Genomic DNA, 13453 nt, shown 5'->3' with positions numbered 1-13453 from the left:
AAACACTGTCTCTACTCCATACACCGTGGGGATGCCTATTGTAGTCCAACTGTACATATGCAAAACTAAGAAATCCAATACAAACGTTGCTTTGATTCTAAAATGGTATGTTATGCTCTTTTATCGTCTCAAGCTCATTTTTTAATATGTAAGGATTGGCATTGTGAATTGTTGAATTATTGAAGAGTTTGGAATCACTGAATATTCTCTCTAGCATGCATGCATACTATAAAAAGAACAGATGAAAAACTGCATCACAGTCATATTGTGCATTCATCCACTGTTAATGGTAACTAAAACAGTAATTTTTTTTAATCAACTTTTATTTGAAAGATTATATAAATCTTAGATGACTCATCAGCACGACACTACAACTCCTCTGCGCATATGCCAAAATGCTGTGTTACACAAAACAATAAATTACTCTGACGATTCCTTAAACGGAAAGCATTTACAATACCTACAGTGATGGGCTTTTTGTACATAAAAGTGAATGCTTTGTACATGAAGCAAATGCCCCTGGGCCTCATCTTTAATCTAACAGTTCCACGCACATATTTTCACTGAGCTAAGTGAAATGTATTTCACACAGGCCATTCTCACTCTTGTGGGTAACGATAACACTTTTGCTTATTGAGCAAATGCATTTACAGAAAGTACACACAGCTAAATCCAGAAGGTTAATTTAACTCTTTCGAGTGTAAAAATGTACCCACTCTCATAATTAAATTAACACTCTGGATTTGATCAATGCAGATTTTCTTATTTTATGAGTATACAAATTATTGATTTATATATATAAACATATTGCAGGACAGGGCATATTGCTTATAGATTTACTCATTTACTTTAGTCAGAGCTGATTATATCTTCTCCGACAGAGCCGTACGCAGGCAAAGGCAAAAGAGTTGCTGCAGGCGGGCGCTGATAGCTGAGTGTTTAAGGCGTGTACCACATAGAATCATTCGGTAACAGGAAGGGTGGGCACCAAAACATTCTGGGCACTAGGGGGAAAAAAACTGGGCACCTTGGAAAAGTGGGCACTAGGGAAATCTGGTCACCCAAACAGAGTGGGCACTAGGCCTCTGAAGAGTGGGCACTAGGGAAATGTTGGCACCCAAACAGAGTGGGCACCAGGTCTCGGAAGAGTGGGCACTGGGGAAATGTGGGCACCAGTCAGAACAGAGTAGGCACCAGACCTCAGAAGAGTGGGAACTAGAGGGAATTCAGGCACCAAAATGGGAATACTTTGAAGTCTGGCATAATGTATGACTGGAATGCAACTACATTCAGATGATTTTACTCAATTCATAGCTGTCAGTCAGTTAAATGTTTGGCAAAAATTTATGCTTATACATATGTGGCTCTTCCACTTTTTGGGTTCTGCAAAACGCCCACCCAGCGCTTGGGGCCAGACCGGTCTGCAGAAGACACATGATAATGTGAATTCCTGTGACCGGGATGGTTTACTAGGCTAGCAATTCAGGAGTTGAACAAAACATGAATCAAACTGTTATAGCGCCACCATAAGGCTGATTTGAAAAATGTATGGTGGCATATCTTCATCAAGCAAGTAGGAGTGTGTGTGCAAACTTTCACGGCAATCAGACTGCGTTCATGATTTGAGGCATTTTGTTCAAAACAAGCCACTCCCGCAAACTTTAGATGCCAATCTTAGCCAATCTCAGATATATGAAACATCGGACAGATCCGTCTTGATCACATGACTATAGAGATACTGTGTACTGATTTGCGTGATGTGTGGACAACATTTGTATAGGAGTATAATATAAAAAAAAATGTTTAGCAAAAAATCGTCCTCTGGTAGCGCTATAACAGGCCGATGTGGGGCAGAGGTTCTGCTTAGGCATCCAGGGAGTGTGTGTGCAACTGTGCACAGTTTCACTTCGATCGGGCAACAGTGCCGGAGATTAGCTGTTCACAGATGGATGGACGGACGGACACATGGACGGACGGACAGGGGGCAAAACATAGTCTCGGCATAGACAAATATACAGTATATAGGGCCATGAGATACTGTATACCGCGGTATTGTCTTATATTATACGGCCTACCATACCATAATGTAAAATTCCATACCATAGGGTCACCAAATTCAGGCTGTTAGATTATGAAATACTATACTAATAAGAGCAAAATCAAAACAAAAGATCTGAACTCAAATGAACTGACTCAACTGACTTACAAGACACATCAAGGACATACATACTGTACTAGCCCAGATGGTCCAAACGGGAATGTCACATACTGTATATGATAATGGGCAGATACAAAATTTAACAACATCAACAAGAAAATGTATTATTAGTTATTATGCCTTCTTTTTACCCGCTTAGCGAAAGCTGCGGGTCTATGAAGAGGCAGACCTACGACTCATCATTCGACAGATTTGTTCGACAGATTTGCGTCATTGGCTGTCGTTTAAGCCAATGGGATACTTTCCCATACTCTGAACGGGCGGCCTCGTCCTCCCAAGCTATGGGACTATGCAGTCCTCCGAGCGCTAGCCGAATTTGGCTAATAGTTAGCTTGTATGATGTTACTAACTAACTGTTTTTAGCCAAGCGCGCTAATGTCCGCTCCCCATTAGTTATCGACGCAATTCGCGTTATTACTCTCGTAATTTTCATGTATTGTACATCCCAAAATAAAATGTATTAACCATGTTATGGTGCTGTAATGACTTTATATTTTCTCAACATAATACTGTCTTTCACACGGGCCTTGGAAAAGAGGATCACTTCCGCCATTTTCTTCTTCGTTGGTCTAAACAATGACACGCTTGCCAGATTTTGAGAAACAAATAAGCAACCAGGTCAATGAAAACAAGCCCAAAGACTTAAGTGACTATTAGGCTACATGAGCACTTTAAACCTATATGCATCGGCTATTTGATAATAGACGACTTGGCAATAGCCGATCTACAAGCTCACAACAAAATAATAACAAATAACAAGCAACTACCTACATTTACAAGCAACTTCACAGAAAACAAGGTCGCTTGTAATTAGTATACATGGCCACACTAGTACGAGTACTTTTCCCACCACTGTTGCTGTTTTTAACATGACTGCCCTGTTTACACATGAATGAATACACACTACAACCAAGGTTACTGTAGCAACATTTTTCATGTAAGGTATGACGCTAAAATCAGCTGCATTTTATCAGAAAAAAGCAGATCTACAAGCTCACAACGCATCGCCGCCTTGTGAGCTTGTAGATCTGCTATTTTTTATTATGACGTTTTATTGAATACTTCATTTACAAAAGACATTAATGAAACCAAATGGACCCATTTGGGTTTTTCTTTCATGTAAGCCAGTAGTGAAAAGGGCAAACTTGCAGTTATGCATTACAACTCAAGCCTAGCTGTTTCAAACAGTGAAATCAAAAGACAAGTTGTGAGCTTCACTTTTATAAAGGGTTAGGGTTACATTGCAGTATTGATACTTTTACTTAAGTAAAACATTACAGTACTTTTTCCACCACTGTTGATGTTTTTAACATGACTGCCCTTACGCTACCTGTATTCTATGGACTCACTTCGTTTATTGTGAAAATAGTTTCTTTCTTTCATACATAAATGAATACTAACTGGTCACCACCGGTCTTTTGTCCAGGAACAATGCATACAACACTATCAACCAGTCCTCCTGGGTGTGTGTGTGTGTGTGTGTGTCTTCATTTTTGTTGTTCATACATTTCTAAGTGAAACACTGTAGTTTTGACTTGGGTAAGGGTAGGCTACATTATGAAGTAACTATATCAGCTGGTGAAAATAGCAGATCTGTGAGATTGTAGATCAATTATTTTCACTATCATTGATATTGTACACACACACACACACACACACACACACACACACACACACACACACACACACACTTTATATTGGTAGCCAACCAATGAACCTCTGTGGAGTTATTTTTGTTGCATTCGAATGGCTGAGATTTTATTTTAATGACAACTTTTACATTTTGTGCTGCAGATTGGGGCAAAAATAGCCTGCCGCAAGCGGGTATATTATGACTTTGTCATTTCTTGTTTCTGTTAATAAGAACAACACTGATTTACAATGATGTGGGGAGCTACTCAATCTCCCTGAGGTCTAACTCATCTGTTCCTTCCAGGGAGTTGGTACCTTCCAATCAGCCCTCTACCTGAGCTTAAAATACCCTTTGTTGTTAAAACCAAATAAGTAAGAGAGGTGACAGTGACAAACAACATAAGAACTTAGAAATGTGCACTCAGCTTATTATCTGAAACAAAAGCTTTGTGTCATGTGTCATCCAGTTGTGGTATGTGTGTGTATGACTTCTGGAGGTCAACAAAATGCTGAAACTAAAATAATACCAAAATAATTAAATACATAAGTTGGTGTAGCACAGTTTACCTACTCCTTTATAATCCTCCTAAGGATAATTCCTTTTAACAGGTCGTTCATGAAAGTCCTTGCGGTCTTGTTTCCAATGAGAACCTGTGAGCAATTGGGGTTAAGAGTCTTGCTCAGGGACAAATTTCATATCATCGGCGCATATGCTGGGATAGCCTGGAATCGAACCTGGGGCAACCAGGGCCTCTGGTTCCCTAGGCGGGCTCACTAACCACTCAGCTATGGCCGCCCCTCCTAATATAAGTTAGTTGTGTACCTGTGTACCTGACAAAGTAAATTCAACTTTCAGCTGTAATATACAGCTGAAAAACAAACCTCAGTTGACTGTGACATATCATTATTTATTCATATTAAGAGCTTTCATAACATGGGAAACAAAGCCATTGTTCAAGAATCTCAAATGTGTATGTTGACTATGTGAGTGGGTGGAGAGAGTTATTTAGAGACAGGTAGGTTATGCAGTATACAGGCTCAATAAGGTCTGGGTGTGTCCTGTTAATCCCTTTGTTTGAGAGCATGCTGCCATACCAGTGACTTTGTTTGAGATGATTCAGTGAACTTGTTTAGCCACTGTGTATTGTTTGGACCTGTTTGACATACCACAGAATAGATTGGGTGCAGATAATGCACTGTGTTGGAGCCACTTAGTAAGCAAACAGTTTATTCTTCTTTCTTTTCAAGATCGTTTTATTAAGTTTTAATACAAGGCCCAGGGGCGAGTATACAGTACATAGCATTTTCATAAATTGTAACACAAAAGGACAAACAGAATGTACATATACCACATTCCCCTATCCCACCCTCCCCCCACCCTCAATCCCCACGACAGTTGTAGAAATAAGAGGAAAAACAAAAGGCACGAAAAATAATCAGAACAGATAGAATAAGACAGATATTAAAAAATAAAAAATAAAAAACTTTTTAGGTTTGCTGTGTGTTGCAGTCATAACAGGAATACGCCACACCATGCAGCCTGTGTGTTGTGGTAGAATGTCATAAACGGACCCCAGGTCTTATAGATTTTTTTCTCTGAGCCGGCTATTGAGAATCGCAACATCTCCAGTTTAAGACAAAGAGTTTATTCTTAAAGTATATCACTTTTGTATAGGATCCTGATGAAGGCTTGAAAGATTCCTTCTTTACCATAGTGGATGCATTAATAATGTAAGCTAACTCCTGTTGCTGTAATTGTATGTTTTTCTATGGACCATGAGTCTGCAATAAAGACATTAATTTGTTAATTCATTCCTGTACTCATTGATGATTATTCTTAGTTATATTGTATGCACGGCAACACATTCATTACATTTGTCGTGCACGTGCGTGTGTGTGCGTGTGTGAAGATAGAGAGACCAAGCTAAGAGAAAGAGAGGTGTACTGAAAAATGAAAACTATATTGCATTCAAACAGTATATATACACACATGTTTTTTTTATAGTTGTATTGCAATAATTTGGTGTGGTTGTCACAAAATCCCAAAGCACACCACACCGTACCTGGACTTTTCTCACAGCACACACCGTTTGGGAACTACTAGACTATACAACCTTTTCCCCCCAGATATATTTCATCATTAATCCAAATTCCTAATATTCCATTTAATCTCAAATATCTGTGGATTGCAGGTAATATAAAAGGTGTACAATTAATTACACTGCAATTAATTAGGTTTTAGTTACAGACTATGTATGAGAATTGCAGCTTAGATATTTGTAGTATTGTTGATACAGGCTGTATGATGATGTTCCTGATAGTATATAATTAGGATTGGCATGTTGCACTCCTTATTTCAACATGATTAATCAGTGGTTCTCTGGTAACTTGAAAGGAAATATTAGATCCTGACTAAACTTTGATGAAATCTAGAGTTACAAGTGAGAGATTTGGGCCAGCTAATGAGAACAGAGTGCCCCACTTTGCAAGTCCAATTGGGAGAGACATTATTTGCATGTATGCAAATCAAGCTTGAGTTAATTGCATAACTTGGCATTCATTAAATATTGACTAATGGTGGTTTTGTGGATGGTGGTTCCTTATGATTTCTTAGGATATTTTAAATAAATAAAAATACATTCGGATATCAGAAAAAATAGTCAGTGGATGAAAACCACAACCACTAGTTATTTTCTCAATTGGCAATTTAGGGTGGCCACAGCTCAAGATGATCTTATTATATTTGAAGAAATAGAGCAACACATGTTGATGATTTTGCACAATTTCCCTCTCGGCTGTATAGTCTTGGCAATAAAAACTATTGTGTATCAAGGAAGGCTTAAAACACATTTATTATCATTGCCATATTAAGTTTGAACATTTCTGCATAGAGATTATATTTCAAAACCTCAACCTCAACAACAGGCATTACAGTCAGAGCAGATCATTACTGCATTTCACAGATCAAATGCTGTGCACATGCCCCTCCCATGGAGCTATTATCTATAATTAACATGTTTGTTAAGTCTTGCCTGCAACACTGACTGTCACAGTGAATTGGATTTTTAACCACAGCAGTTGAACGAGCCATCCCTATACCAAATGAGAGCTGTGTTTTTGTTGGTCAAATCTGTCAAGTTTGATTGTTTAAATACTTGAACCCTATGCTGTACCTCATTGACCGGGTTCACCCAGGGATCTGTACTTGGCCTCCTCCTTTTCCCTTCTACACAAAACCTCTTCCCTCAAAAATAGCCATTCTACAAGTCATGTGGTTAAATAACTTACAGTATATTATATTATATTTTGGCCTAGCTTAGAATCTTTGTTAAATGTTCCATTATTGATCTATTTTGCAGATATACACAGACATCTGCCAGTCATCTCTTTGATTGGTTCCGAGCAAACTAATGATGTGTGCACCTACTGTATGTGTGTCAATAATCAGTGTGACTAAACTATGAATCTGTTATACACCTACAGATTAATACAACCTTGTGAGGATGCACTTCAAGTGCAAAAGGCATAGCGTTGCTGTATAAGGCAGAAACCTCTATCACCATATTTTAGTTTTTTCATTAATGCCCTATACTTTGTCATACTACAATGTCACACAAAAGTAGTACAAAGAGCCAATCTACAAGCTCAAAACGTTGAGCTTGTAGATCTGCAATTTTTTTGCTACTTTCCAATTTGAATCCTGAAAAGTAACGGTTTTTGACATATGAGGTTTCCACCCGACAGCAACGATAGGCACCCCCGCGCCCACCCCAGACTGAATGGTTTTCTACAATTAACCATGCAGAACAGGAGAAGGACACATGTTAATTTAATGTAACAAAAATGTTGATTTTCATGCACTCTCCCTTTCAAATATTTATGGCCTAGACTTGAATTTCAAGATGCATCAAAGACTCACAGGGGTATGCAAATGTGTCTGGCGTACCCCCATGAAGCTGGACTGTCATATACTCTTCAAGCAGACATTTTTAAAAGAAAAGGAAACATTGACTATACAGTAGCCAGTGGCGGGCGAAGTAACTCAGCCCCAGTACTTGAGTCAAAGTATAGAAACTCCTGGTCAAATATTACTCGGCTACAAGTGAAAGTTGCTCAGTAAAATGTATACTCGGGTACTGGATTGCTTGCTTTTAAAAATAGCCTACTTAAACATTCAAAAGTACAAATTACAAAGTACAATTGCTTTTGAATATGCATTGCTGTATTGAAATTTTCCCAAAAATTGTGAAGATCGTGAAGTGACATCGTGAAGCATTGTGAGCTTGTAGATCTGCTATTTTAACTATACAGCGCTTGAAACAGGGCATAAGTGGTTAATTCATAATGCATTTTCTTTTCCTCGAAATGTTGTGTTGTCAAACGTACAATATTTGTCTTTGAAATGTAGAGCACTTTAAAATAAAATAAAAAAATACTCAAGTAAAGTACAGTACTACAGTACCATGATACTGTCCACCACTATACAGTAGCCATCAGTACGATTGCTGTTGAGGATTATGTGTTGAGCATCATCCAGACATCCAATGGCTTGAACCATGTGTTCTCCTAGTTTGGGATATTTTGTCTCCAGCTCTTCCGCCTTTCCAGCTCTACTGGAAATACATTTTCAGGTCAGGATGCCAACACAGTCAGGGGAGAGAATTCATACAGGATACATGATGAACAAGTGAAATTGGAGGTGATGAAACAAACAAACAAAAATGAGCATGCAGACAAACTAAAGACCTGGAGGGAACACACTCACTCTGTAACAATGGTTGCTAAGAATAGAGCTTTAACTTATAACAATAAACTTTTTTCTTTTCTTTTCTACAAAAACATAACACTTACACCCCCTCGAGGGTGATTTATATTTAGTTGCGAGTTAGTATAAATCAGGCATTACTTGTGCACACTCCTGGCACCTGTTCTGCATCAGAAGTATTAATGCAAGATGCACCCGTCAGATGATTGGTCATTTGCAGCCAGTGGTGGACAGTAACTAAGTACATTTACTTGAGTATCTCTAGTTGAGTAAAATGTTGTATTTTTGGATACCACTACATTTCAAAGACAAATATACATTATTGTACTTTTGACTCCACTGCATTTCTAGGAAGGGGAAAAGTGCATTATGAATTAACCACTTAAGCTCTTTCAAATATTGTGAAAATAGCACATCTACAAGCTCACAATGTATTTCATTGTGGCGCATTGTGAGCTTGCTATTTTCACTATTATTTGTATTTCTTTCTTTGTAATTTGTACTTACTTAGAAAGAAAAGCAACTTTAACTCAAGCTCAAATTTGACAGAGCAACTTTCACTTATAATGGAGTAATATTTGACCAGGAGTATCTATACTTTGACTCAAGTACTGTGGTTGGGTACTTTGTCCACCACTGTTTGCAGGCCTGATGTAGCTCAAAATGAACATCTACTGATAATTATGCTGTTATGTGTATGGTGTAATTCAACCATGCATATGCTGTGACTGTGTGTGTGTGTGTGTGTGTGTGTGTGTGTGTGTGTGTGTGTGTGTGTGTGTGTGTGTGTGTGTGTGTGTGTGTGTGTGTGTGTGTGTGTGTGTGTGTGTGTGTGTGTGTGTGTGTGTGTGTGTGTGTGTGAAACTACCAATCTACACAGTCTGCCAGATGCCTCAGTCAGTGCAAACATTGGCATGTACAGTAGTTTCACCTGAATAGCTGCATTGCATTGACTTATACTTGTGGTTCTCAAACGTTTTCATGTCAAGGACCCCCAAATTAATAGGGTATATGTATTTTTCTATTGGGCCGTGGACACCCATCTGAAAATATTTTGTGCCAGGGACCCCTATACAAGATTTGTGGTGTTTTGTTTCAAAAATAGTCTGGAGGTTCCTCAAGGACTTTGAGAACTAGTGGCATATTCAACTGTATATCGTTGCTGTTCGGCAGAAACCAGCTAACTCCATTTTTCCGCTTTTGCATATTTTTTTCATAAATCAGTGCTATTGAACACCCTTTAAGTCTGTGTGTTGATTATAAAAATATTGAACCAATGAAAAGTATTTAAAAGTGCTTCTGACAAAACCAGCTAACTCCATTGGATCCTAAAACTTTCTGCTAAACCGTCCACCAAAGCGGGGTGGAGTTAGCTGGTTTTGCCACTTCCAAGTTCCACCCCCTTTTGACCTCCAACCTCATTGTGAGCTTGGAGGTCCATTTAGCTGTACTTATCAATGATGAACAAAACCTCCTAACTCTGTTTTGTTTTGTTTTTGTCATTTCCTGAAAATTTTACATTTTGGAGTTAGCTGGTTTCTGCTGGACAGCAGAGATATAGTCTTCTCCAGTTACATTATGTCGAGTTGAATGTAGCCTACTGTTTTTGCACTGTAAGGAAACTGCCATAAGAGAACATCATTGTGAATCTGTGTGCCTTATTAATTGAGACTCACAAGATGTTAGTAATGCCAGTACTACTGCATGTGGGTAAGAAATAGCTATGATTACTTGGGAATTACAGTGCAGGTCTCTAAACAGTCTAGGGCCATCCTGCACAATGAACTGGAAAGCTAACAAAAAAAGTATGCTTTCGCACGCACGCACGCACGCACGCAGCACGAACGAACACACACACACACACACACACACACACACACACACACACACACACACACACACACACACACACACACACACACACACACACACACACACACACACTCACACACACAGGCCTACTGTATTACAGTTCTTATTTTTAAGAAGATAGGAGGAACTTCCCATAGTCACCAAAAGGTGGCGTGTGAGACACATGAAACTCACATAAGCTACTGTACTCTCTAGCTGGGTTTTCCACCACGCAGGTAAAAGAAAACTCCGCTATAGAAGAGTAGGCAATTATATACTCAAAATACAGCATCTGATCTTTACAGATTTATTGTTGATTCCAAAGCAACAGTATAATGAACGTCAATATTAATGTGACACGTTGCCATTGATAATTATACAGAGCATGCCTTCCTTTTGAAGTTGTTTAATCTTTGGTGCATGGGGCTCAAGTCAAAAGTATCCTCAGAGCTACGGACGGACTTTCATAGAGAAAGGTAAACGTCTTTCTTTCTTTCTTTTTTCTTTCTTGATTGCCTTTCTTTCTTTCTTTCTTTCTTTCTTTCTTTCTTTCTTTCTTTCTTTCTTTCTTTCTTTCTTTCTTTCTTTCTTTCTTTCTCAATTTTTAAATCTAGATTTCACTAATATACACACTAGTAGCCTTATTTGCACCATGAACAAAATGTTGGAGATTAATTCATCATCATCATCAGATAGAAATGAGTGATTAGGCTATATTTCTGAGTATTTTCATCATCTTGACAAAACAAGAATGCGAAAATGTGAGGTGAAACAGGAGCAGAAATAGCCACAAGCTCACAGCTACAAGCTCACACACACAATGCGTCCGATGCAAGCATTGTGAGCTTGTAGATCTGCTATTTTCAAAAGATTTCTATACATTTGAAAACTTGCGAAATGGATGAGTTTCTCTTGCTCCCACTCACTTCACTTTCCTTTTCTCTCTCTCTCTCTCTCTCTCTCTCTCTCTCTCTCTCTCTCTCTCTCTCTCTCTCTCTCTCTCTCTCTCTCTCTCTCTTCTCCTCCCCTCTTTTAGCCCTATGTGTGACTCTTCAGTTAACAAACAGAATGTTGTACCGCTGTCTGCACTTTCTTTGTAAGTAAGCATTCTATTATCTACTACATTTCTGATCAATAATGACCTAATGTTAAATAATATTACACAATGGCATGCTGAGAATGATAGTGGTAGTGGATATGATATTCCAAATATTTCACCTTTTCTTTTCAAGATCTTTTTGAAAATAGCAGATCTACAAGCTCACAAGGCGTTGTGAGCTTGTAGACTGTCTATTTTCAAATAGCCAATAAAGTGCTCATGTGATATGATTAGCCTTTCCCAATTCTGATTATCATAAATTGCTATTTTTTGATTTATGGAATACCATTTTTTCCCACATTGCATTGTCAAACGTATACACTATATACAGGATCTATTCAATTATTTTCGAGAGGAAATGTTTTGTGTCAATTGACAATTGCCATTTGTGTGTCTAAGTTCAAATTTAAAACATGTAATTTCACTACTGTCAAGTTTCTCATTCAGAGTATAGCTGCTTCTTATGTCAACCTGTGGAAAAGGATACTTGTGTGAACCGTTACCTTTATGACCAGAGCATTTCCCAAGCTTTAAAACATTACAATGGCTATATTTTCTTCTTTAAGAGTCTGCCATTAGTCCTTATTAAAACACAATATTCATAGATTTAATTGATTTACTAACAAAATAAAAAATAATTATGTGGTGGTTGGCTACTATTTCTTAACTAAAAATGTAGCTCAATAAATGTTCAAAACATCAGATAACACAGATGCCGATTTCAATCAAGCACTGGCCTAATCAATAGGCTACAATGTTTTTTTTTTAGATGAGGATATTAATTAGACAATTGATTATCACAAAATCACATGTCTGTCTTGTAAACATTTGGCCTATTTTATTTCCTGAACGTCATGTTTTAGCATATGATTTATGCTCGTCTAAATGCAATATTTCCTCTTTTGTTAATAATATTAAGAATGTGGAAGGGTTGTGCTAAATATTTTTCTTAGGGTAATTAATGTAAAAGCAAATCGGTGAGTGTTATTTTCAGGGCTTTATACCATAACAAATGCCTTAAAATTCAACAAATTTGAGATATTTTCAGGACCGAGTTCCACATTGATTTTCTATAAGAGTTTAAGGAGAAGTTTGGGATATTCACACCATTAAGAGGAGCCACATACATTTGACTCCATATCACATGTCACACTCACACAACATATCTAAAGTGTGATTAAAAAGCTACAATATAACAATTTTAATTATTTGAGGCGCCGTTTTTCCTATATATAAACACATTGGCGTTTTGGATGTTTCAACCGACCCTGGTCTCAAATTATCAGAGGATAGCCAGGATATACTAATCGTCTTTGGTGCTTTTTTAGCGTCTTGCTTTTATATAATTTTATTACATTTATTTTGGCTAAACATGTGCGGGTAATTGAAGTCCGTGGTGCCTGACGTCGGCAGGGCTATTCCTATAGTTTCCTGAATAGGAAAAGTTCGCGACAGTCAGAAATAAAGGCTTCGTGTCCCATGAAGCTCGCCGCAAACTTTTTCTCTGTGTCACTGTGTGGGCGACGTCCGATATTCATCTATAAGACAAGTCCATTCTACTGGCTACATTGTGCGCGTAACAAACTGCGTCTGAACTCATCTCATCACAAATCTCTCTCTCTCTCTCTCTCTCTCTCTCTCTCTCTCTCTCTCTCTCTCTCTCTCTCTCCCCCTTCCTCTCTCTCTCTCTCTCCCCCTTCCTCTCTCTCTCTCTCTCTCTCTCTCTCTCTCTCTCTCTCTCTCTCTCTCTCTCTCTCTCTCTCTCTCTCTCTCTCTCTCTCTCTCTCTCGCTCGTATCTCCTGTCTGGGAGGGGGAGGAGGGGGGAGTCCTGCCTCTTGCCTTCCCTCAGATCAATGCCCTGGCCAGCCACTCACTTTCTGATGTTGC

The sequence above is a fragment of the Gymnoscopelus braueri genome, assembly GCF_963280865.1.
Source record: "Gymnoscopelus braueri genome assembly, chromosome: 1".
Classification (NCBI taxonomy): domain Eukaryota; kingdom Metazoa; phylum Chordata; class Actinopteri; order Myctophiformes; family Myctophidae; genus Gymnoscopelus; species Gymnoscopelus braueri.
Note: the sequence above shows the minus strand (reverse complement) of the source record.